This window comes from Leopardus geoffroyi, chromosome X, assembly GCF_018350155.1.
Source record: "Leopardus geoffroyi isolate Oge1 chromosome X, O.geoffroyi_Oge1_pat1.0, whole genome shotgun sequence".
In the NCBI taxonomy this organism is placed as follows: Eukaryota; Metazoa; Chordata; class Mammalia; order Carnivora; family Felidae; genus Leopardus; species Leopardus geoffroyi.
In genome coordinates this window covers 60,067,065-60,077,023 of record NC_059343.1, presented here as the reverse complement: position 1 = coordinate 60,077,023, position 9,959 = coordinate 60,067,065, and positions in this window count along the sequence as shown.

The window sequence follows — 9,959 nt, the reverse complement described above, 5'->3', positions numbered from 1 at the left end:
GAATAATTATAGGTTCACAGATTGAATAATCTAGAAGAACTGGATAAATTCCTAAAAGAGTATAATGTACCAAGATTGAGTCATGAGAAAAAATAGAAGATCTGAATAGATAAATAATGAATAAGTAGACTGAATCAGCAATCAAAAACTTCCAACATAAAAAAAAAGCCTCAGATTGGATGTTTTCACTGATAAATTCTACCAAGTGCTTAAAAAAATAATGCCAATCTTTCTCAAACTCTTCCAGAAAATTGAAGAGGAAGGAACACTTTCAAATTCATGTTACAAGGCTAATGTTATCCTTATATCACAGCCAGAAAAAGACAATATCAGAAAAGAAATCTTCATGTTAATATCCCTGATGAACACATATATAAAAGTCTTCAACAAAATACTAAAAGACCAAATTCAACAGCACATTAAGTAGTCACACACTATTAGCAAGTGGGATTTATCCCTGGGATGCAAGGATCATTCAACATACACAAATCAATCAATGTGATACACCACATTAACAAATTTAAAGATAAAATCACATGATCATCTCAATAGATGCAGAAAAAGCATTTGACAAAATTTAACACCCTTTAATAATAAAAATAGTCAACAAACTAAGTATAGAAGGAATTTACTTTAACATAATGAAGTCCATATTTGATAAGCCTACAGTTAACATTACAACCAAATGATGATAAATTATAAGCCTTTCCCCTAAGATCAGGAAAAGACAAAGATTCCCACCCTTATCATTTATATTCAATATGGTACTGAAAGTCTTAGCCAAACCAATTAGGCGAGAAAAATAAATAAAAGTATCCAAATCACAAAGAAAGATGTAAAATTATTTTTGTTTGCAGATAAGACAGTTTTATTTGGAGAAAACCCTAAAGACTCCACAAAACAAAACAAAACAGAACAGAACTAATAAGTGAGTTCAGTAAATTTGCAGGATATAAATAAAAAAATAAGTTGCATTTCTATACAGTAACAATGAACTGTATGGACTGGAAATTAAGGGGGAATAATTCTATTTACAATAGCAACAAAAAGAATAAAGTTCTTTGGAATAAACTTAACGAAGAAAATGAAAGACTTATACACTGCAAACACTAATGAAAGAAATCAAAGATACGTAAATGGAAAGATGTCATGTGTTTATGGACTGGAATACTTAATATTGGTTAAAATGTCCATACTACCCAAAGTGTTGTATAGATTTAATCCTACCCCCATCAAAACCCCAATGACATTTTTTACAGAAATGAAAATTCTAAAATTTTAATGCAATCACAAAAAAAAAACCAGAATAGACAAAGCAATTTTGAGAAAAAACAAACCTGGAGGCATCACATTTCCTGATTTCAAAATATATTATGAAGCTACAGTAATTAAAACAGCATGGTACTGGCATAAAAACAGACATATAGATCAATGGACTAGAATAGAATTCTTAGAAATTAACCCACACATGTATGGTCAAATGATCTTTGACAAATGTTCTAAGAATACACAACAAGGAAAGAATAAACTCTTCAACAAATTGTGTTGGGAAAACTGGATATCCATATAAAAAGGTATAAAATTAGACCCTGTTTTATACCCTACACAAAAATTAATGCAAAGTGGATTAGTAACTTCAATGTAATATCTTAAACTGTAAAAAAAATTTTTTAAAGGCATTGTGAAAACTTCATTACAGTTGGCAATTATTTCTTGGATGTGACACTTTTAAAAAAGTAAAATAAAGTTATGTCAAACTAAAAACTTCTGCATAGTAAACAATCAGAATGAAAAGGCAACATTTGGAATGGGAGACAATATTTGCAAACCATATATTTGATAATGGGTTAACATCCAAAATATATAAGAAATTCCTACAACTGAATACCAAAAATGCTAATAACCTGATTAAAACTTGACAAGATACTTGAACAGATATTTTTAAAAAGACATAAAAATAGCCAACACATTATGAAAATGTGGGCAGCATCACTAATTATTAAGAAATTGCAAATCAAGACTACAGTGAGTTATCCCCTCACACCAGTTAAGATGGTTATTATAAAAAAAAAAAAAAGATAACAAATGTTGGTGAGTATGTGCATAAATTAGAACATTTGTACACTGTTGGTGGGAATGTAAAATGATGCAGTTACTATGGAAAACATCATGAAGTTTATTTTAAAAAAAGAAAATTAGAACAACTATATCATCCAGCAATCCCACTTCTGGATATATTTCCAAATATATTGGAAATAGGATCTTGAAAGCGTATCTGCACTCCCATGTTCATTGAAGTAGTATTCCCATTGTTCAATATGTGGAAACCATCTAAATGTCCATTGATGAATGAATGAATAAGGAAAATGGCATATAATATAATGGAATTTATTCAGCTTTAAAAAAAAAAACCCTGCCATTTGTGGCAATATGAATGTAACTGGAAGACATTATGCTATGTTAAATAAGCCAGTCCCAGGAGGACAAATACTGCATGACTCAATTTATATGATATACCTAAATAGTCAAGTTCATAGAGACAGAGGATAGAATGGTGGTTGGCAGAGGCTGAGGGAGGAGAAAATAGGGAACTATTGTTCGATTAATAAGAAGTTCTAATTATGCAAGATGAGTAAGTTCTTGAGATCTGCCATACAGCATGGTACCTATCATTAACAATACTGTATTGTGCACTTAAAAATTTAAGAGGGTATGACAGATGAATATAAGGGAAGGGAAACAAAAATAATATAAAACAGGGAGGGAGACGAAACATAAGAGATTCTTAAATATGGAGAACAAACAGAGGGTTATTGGAGGGGTTGTGGGAGGGGGGATGTGCTAAATGGTTGAGGGGCATTAAGGAGTCTACTCCTGAAATCATTGTTGCACTATATGCTAACTAATTTGGATGTAAATTTTAAAAAAATATAAAATTTAAAATAAAATAAAATACAATTAGTTTACCTCCCCCCCCCCCCGCAATTTAACAGGGTAGATCTCATGAACAGTGTTCTTACAAGAAAAAACAAGCAAGCAAAACAAATGATTATAAAATAAAAAGGAAGGGAGTGATTTCTAGTTTCACATGTAAGGATCTTGGAAATGGCCATTTGTCCTAATATAACAAGTAAAAAGCTAAACAGACTGAAAACAAAACAGCTCTTCTTGGATTTGTAAGAAAGGGGAAGACATAAGGAAAACTGCTGCTCCCAACTTTGCAAAGAGAGGCAAAGTCATGAGTCATGAGTCATGACTTATAGGAGCAGACTCACAAGTGGAAACCACCATAGGAACCAATGCTGGGGCAGAAAAAAAATCTGAGCCATAATTGACGAATTGCTGAAAGCTCAGCATGGACAAGTCTTAGAGTAAAGTACTCCAAAGGAACCCAGTCATGGTGGGGAACACAATACTGTGAGATTGACTTCTAAGGACTTTCCAAGTTTCCCAGAGTAAATTTTGGAGAAAAATCCCCTCCTGCTTCTGGTAGATGAGGAGAGGAACCATGTTAACATACACAAGACCACTGTTCTTAACAACTCTTGCCCTCAAGGGAAAGCAGTTAACCAGAGCTTAACCTAATGGGGTATTATCAGAGCCCAAGTTTGGAGAAGAGAAATACCCAGCCCACGTTATCCATTCTATCTATAAGGGTGGTGAAAAAACCCTGAGAAACACTTTTGAAGTTCATAGTCCAGAGGCATAAGTTCACCGAAAGACTGAGACCTAGACATATGTCTATAGAATGCTTCCCTTTCTCTTGTACCTAGCCACCACATTACTAAAGGCCTATTTATAGCATTTCATTTTGCCCAGCACATCATGGCTCTGTCTGTCAAGAAAAAATTATAAGATATACCAAAAGGCAAAAAAACACAATTTGAAGCGACAGAGCAAATGTCAGAACCAGACATGACAGAAATGTTGAAATAAGCATGGGAATTTAAAATAACTATGATTAATATGTTAAGAGTTCTCATGGATAGGCAGCATTCAACGACACTGGTAGTATTATGAGAAAGATGGATATCCAAAGAAAGTGTCAAGAAGAAATGTGAGAGATCAAAGATACAAACAAATGAAGAATGCCTTTGATGGGCTTACTAGCAGACTGGACACAACTGAACAAAGAATCTCTGAGCTAGATAATGTATCAAAAGAATTCTTGAAAACCAAAAGGCAAAGAGGACAAAGACTGAAAAACAGAACAGAATATCCAAGTACTGTGAGAGAACTACAAAAGGTATAATTTATGCCAAAAGGAGAAGAATGAAAGATAGGAACAGAAGATGTATTTGTTACAATAATGAGTGAGAATTTTCCAACATTAATGTCACACACCAAACCACAGATCTAGGAAGCCTAGAAAACACCAATTGGGGTAAAAGGTAAAAATCATAACAAAATAAAGAAAAATAAAAATCCCACAAAAACTATACCTTAGGCACATTTTCAAACAATAGAAAGTCAAAGAAAAATACAAAATCTTGAAAGAAGCCAGAAAGAAAAACACCATTTCCATAGAAGAAAAATAAGAATCACACCTGACTTCTCCTCAGAAACCTTGTAAATAAGAAGAGAGTGTAGTGGAGTACTTAAAGTGTTGATAGGAAAAATCAGAAACCTAAAAATCTGTACCCTGCAAAAGTATCTTTCAAAAGTGAAAGAGAAGTACAAACTTTCTCAGGCAAACAATAATTGAAGGAATTTGTTGCCAATAGACCTGCCTTGCACCCAATGTAAAAAAAGTTCTTTAGAGATAAGGAAAATAATATAGGTCAGAAAATCAGATCTACAAAAAGAAAAAAAGAACACTGAAGAATAAGTTTTATATTTCTTATTCTTAATTTATATAACAGATTACATTTTCCTCAAAATGATAATAGTAATAATATGTTCAATTAATATGCCTATGTATATAATATATATGTCTGTCTTTATATAAATCAAATAAATGACAGTAATAAATAAATGATACAGGGACAGAAGGAGAACTTAGAATTATTTTGTTATTGTAACGTACTCACATTACTTGTGAAGTGGTATAGCATTGTTTGAAACAGGACTTGGGTTAGTTGTAAATATATATTGCAAACTCTAGGGCAACCACTAAGATTTTTAAAAAGGAGTATAACCAATAATTTGTGAAAGGAGAGAAAACAGAATCATAAAATACTCAATTAAAACCACAAAAGGCAGAAAAAGAATAGAAGACAAAAATAACAAACAACAAGAACAACAAATAGAAAACAGTAACAAATATGGTAAATATTAATCTAACTGTATCAGTGATCACTTTGAATGTCAATAATCTAAATGCACTAATTAAAAGGCAGAGACTGTCAGAGTGGATCAAAAACAAGACCCAGGTATACTGTCCACAAGAAACCTACTTTAAATATAGACACATACAGATTAAAAGTAAATAAATAGAGAAAAGCATACCATGTTAACACTAATAAAAAGAAAGCAGGAGTAGCTACCTTAATTTCAGACTGAGCACTCCAAAGCAAGAAGAGTTATGAGGGATAAAGCAGGGCATTATATCACGATAAAGGGGTAAGTACTTTTCTAAGAAGATATAACAATTGTTAGTGTGTATGAACCTAACAAGAGAGCATCAAACTATGTGAAAAAAAACCTAATAGAAATGCAAAGAAAAATAGATGAATCCACTCTCATAGTTGGAGACCTCAACACTTCTTTACCAGAAACTGACAGACCCAGCATGCAGAAAATCAGGAAAGATGTAGCTGAACTCAAAAACACCATCAATCAACTGGATATAATGGATATCTATAGGCTACTTCAACAAAAACAGAACACACATTCTTCTCCAGCTCACATGGAACACTCACCAAGATAGACACATTCTGGTCCATAAAAAGCACACCTGAAAAAAATGTAAAAGAATAAAAAATATGAAATGCCTGTTGTCAGACCACAGTGGAATTAAAATTAAATTAGATATCAATATCAGAAAGATAACTGGAAAATCCCCAAGTATATGAAGATTAAGCACACTTCTAAATAACACATAGATCAAAGAAGAAATCTCAAGAGAAATTAAAAAGTATTTTGAATTAATTGAAAACAAAAATACAACTTACCAAGAATTGTATGATGAAGTAAAAGCAGTGCTTAGGGGGAAATTGATATAAGATGTGTATATTGGAAAACAATAAAGACTTAAAATCAATATAAGTTTCTACCTTAGAGAAATAAAAAAAAGATCAAGTTAAATCTAAAGAGGAATAGCAGAAACAATAAGAATTAGGGCAAGAATCAATGAAATTGGAAAAATAAAATCAATAGAAAAAGATCAATGGAATGAAAGGCTGGTTCTTTGAAATGTCCCCTCCCCCAAATAAAATAAAAGGGTAAGTCTCTACCCAGGCTAAGAAATAAGTAAGTAAGAACACAAATTACTAATATCATGAATGAAGGAGGGACATAACTACAGGTCACATGAACATTAACAGGACAAAAAAGAAATATGAACAACTCAATGCCTAAAAATTGGACAACCTACAATAAATGGATCAATTCTTTGAAAGGAAAAATCTGCCATAATTACAAAAAAATAAATAGGCAATGTGAACAGGTATATATCTATTAAAGAAGTTAAATCAATAATTAATAACCTTCTGAAACAAAAGGCACCCAGGCCCAGATGGATTTACTGGGGAATTCTACCAAACATTTAAGAAATTATACAAAAGAATTATAATAATTATAGATAATAGTAATATAGTATATAATATGTAATATATATTAATAATATAATATAATATACATAATATTATATAATATATAATAATGAAGAATTATACCAGATTCCCTACAATTTCTTTCAGAAAAAAGAAGTAGTGGGAATACTTTCTAACTCATTTTATGAAGCCATCATTATCCTAAAGCCAATATCAGAAAAAGACATTACAACAAACAAAAACTACAGACCAATGTTTCTCATGAGCATAGATGCAAAAATCCTAACCAAAATATTAGCAAATCAAATAGAACAATGTATAAAAAGAATTATACACCATGACTAAGTGGGATTTATTCCAGGTATGCAAGGCTGTTTTAAAATTAAACAATCAATTAATGTAATCCATCACATCACCAGACTAAAGAAGAAAAATGACATGAACATATTAATAGATGCAGACAAAGCATTTGACAAAATCCAGTACCCATGGGTGATAAAAACTTGGTATTCTAGGCATAAAGGGCAACTTCCTCAGCTTGGTAAAGAACATCTACAAAAAACATGCAACTAACATCACCATCATGAGAAACTAGAAGCTTTCTCACTAAGATCAGGAACAACACAAAGATGTTCCTTCTCACAACTCCTTTTTAACAGCGTATTGGAAATCCTTGCTAATGCAATAGGGCTAGAAAAGAAAATGAAAGGTATACAGATTGAGAAGGAAGACATAAAGCTATTTTTGCTCACGGATGACATAATTGCTTATATAGAAAATCATAACTAATCAACAAAAACATCTCTTGGAACTAATAAATGATTATAGCAAACTTTCAGGATACAAGGGTAATATACAAAAGTTAACTGCTTTCTTACATACCAGTGATGAGAAGTGGAATTTGAAATTAAAACTATTTACATAGACACCCCCAAAATAAAATACTTAGGGATTTCCCTCAATTTTGCTGTGAAGTGAAAACTGCTCTAAAAAATTTACATCTTAAAAAACAAACAAAACAAAGGAACACAAGGAAACTTTTGGAGGTGATTGATATGTATATTACTTTGTGTTGATGTCCAAATTCATCAAATTGCCTATATTATATATCTGCAGGTTTTTAATATCAATTACATCTCAATAAAATAGAAACACATTTTGTGAAAAGTATGGAGGGTGGTGACTGATTTAGGCTTGGTTTGGAGGACTGTTGGTAATAGTTTTGTAGTAATTTCCTGTAACAAATTACCACAAACTTTGTATCATAGAACAACAGAGATTTATATTCTCACAGCTCTAGAAGTCAGTAGTACAAAATCAAAGCGTCAACAATAATCCTCCTCCCTCCAGATACTCTAGGGCAGAATCTCTTCCTTGCCTTTTCCAGCTTCTGGATTGTTCTCATGTTCCTTGACTTTTGGCCACATTGCTCCAATAGCTGCCTCCATGGGTGTGTTGCCTCCTCCTCTTATGTTTTGCTATGGTGTGAATGTTTGTGTACCCTCCCCCCCCGCCAATTCATATCTTGACCACCTAATGCCAAATGTGATAAATGTGATGGTTTTAAGAATTGGAGCCTTTGGGAGGTGATTAGGTCATGAAGCCAGAGCCTTTATAAATGGCATTAGTTCCCTTATAACATATTTATAAAGTTCCCTTGCTCCTTCCATCACATGAAGACACAGCAAAAAGCAAGCAATCTGCAACCTAGAAGAGCACCTTCACCAAAACCTGACCATGTTGGCATCCTGATCTTGGATTTCCAGTTTCTAGAACTGTGAGAAATAAATTTCTGTTGTTGTTCTAAAATTTCTTCATTGAAATATGTTTGACATATTAGTTTCAGGTATACAACATAGTGATTTGACAATTGTATATATTATAAAATTCTCCCCACTATAAGTGTAGTTATCATCTGTCACCATACAAAGTTATTACAATATTATTGACTATATTTCCTATGCTCTACTTTTTATCCTCATGACTTATTTATTTCATAACTGGAAGTTTGTATCTCTTAATACCCTTCACTTATTTCACCTATCCTCCCACCCCCTCCCTTCTGGCAATCACTAGTTTGTTCCTTATATTTATAAGTTTGTTTCTCTTTGTGTTTTAGTTGTTGTTGTTTATTCATTTATTTTGTTTTGCTTTTTAGATTCCACATGTAAGTGAATTCCTATAGTATTTGTCCTTCTCTGACTTATTTCACTTAGCTTAACACTTTCTAGGCCCATCCATGTTATCATGGCAAGACTTTATACTTTTTTATGCCTGAGTAATATTTCATTGTGTATACATACTACATCTTATTTATCTATTTATCAGTTGATGGACATTTGGGTTGCTTCCTTATCTTGGACGTTAGAAATAACGCTGCAATAAACATAGGGGTGCATATATCTTTTTGAATTATTGTTTTCATTTTCTTTGGGTAAATACCCAAAAGCAAAATTACTGGATTACTAGTACTCCTATTTTTAGTTTTCTTGAGGAACCTCCATACTATTCCCCACAGTGGCTGCACCAATTTATATTCCCGCCAACAATGCATGAAGGTTCCCTTTTCTCCACATCCTCACCAATACTCATTTCTTGTCTTTTTTATACTAGTCATTCTGACTGGTGTGAGGTGATATTTCATTGTCGTTTTGATTTCCATTTCTCTGATTATTAGTGATGTGAGCATCTTTTCATGTGTCTGTTGACCATCTGTATGTCTTCTTTAGAAAAATGTCTATTTGGGTATTCTTCCCATTCTTTAAATGGATTATTTGTTTTTTGGTGTTGAGTTGTGTAATTTTTTTAATATATTTTGGATATTAACCCCTTATAGAATACATCATTTACAAATATTTTGTTGCATTTAGTAGGTTGCTTTTTTGTTTTGTTAATGGTTTCTGTCACTGTGCAAAAGCTTTTTAGTTTGATGCAGTCCCAATTGTTTCTTTTTTGCTTTTGTTTCCCTGAGAAGACATATCCTAAATTTTTATTGTTTATAAGCCTCCCAGTCTGTGGTGTTTTCCACAGCAGCTCAAATAGACTAAGACATATTTGAAATCCCCCTCTGCCTCTATCTGATAAGGACACATAATTGCATTTATGGTTTGCACAGACAATCCTGGGTAAGATCCTCCTCTGAAGTTCCTTAATCTAATTGCATCTTTTGTCATATAAGAGAATATTCACTCTTCTGCCATATAAGGTTTATTATTTAGAAGTTTTAATGATTAAGAAGTGGATGTA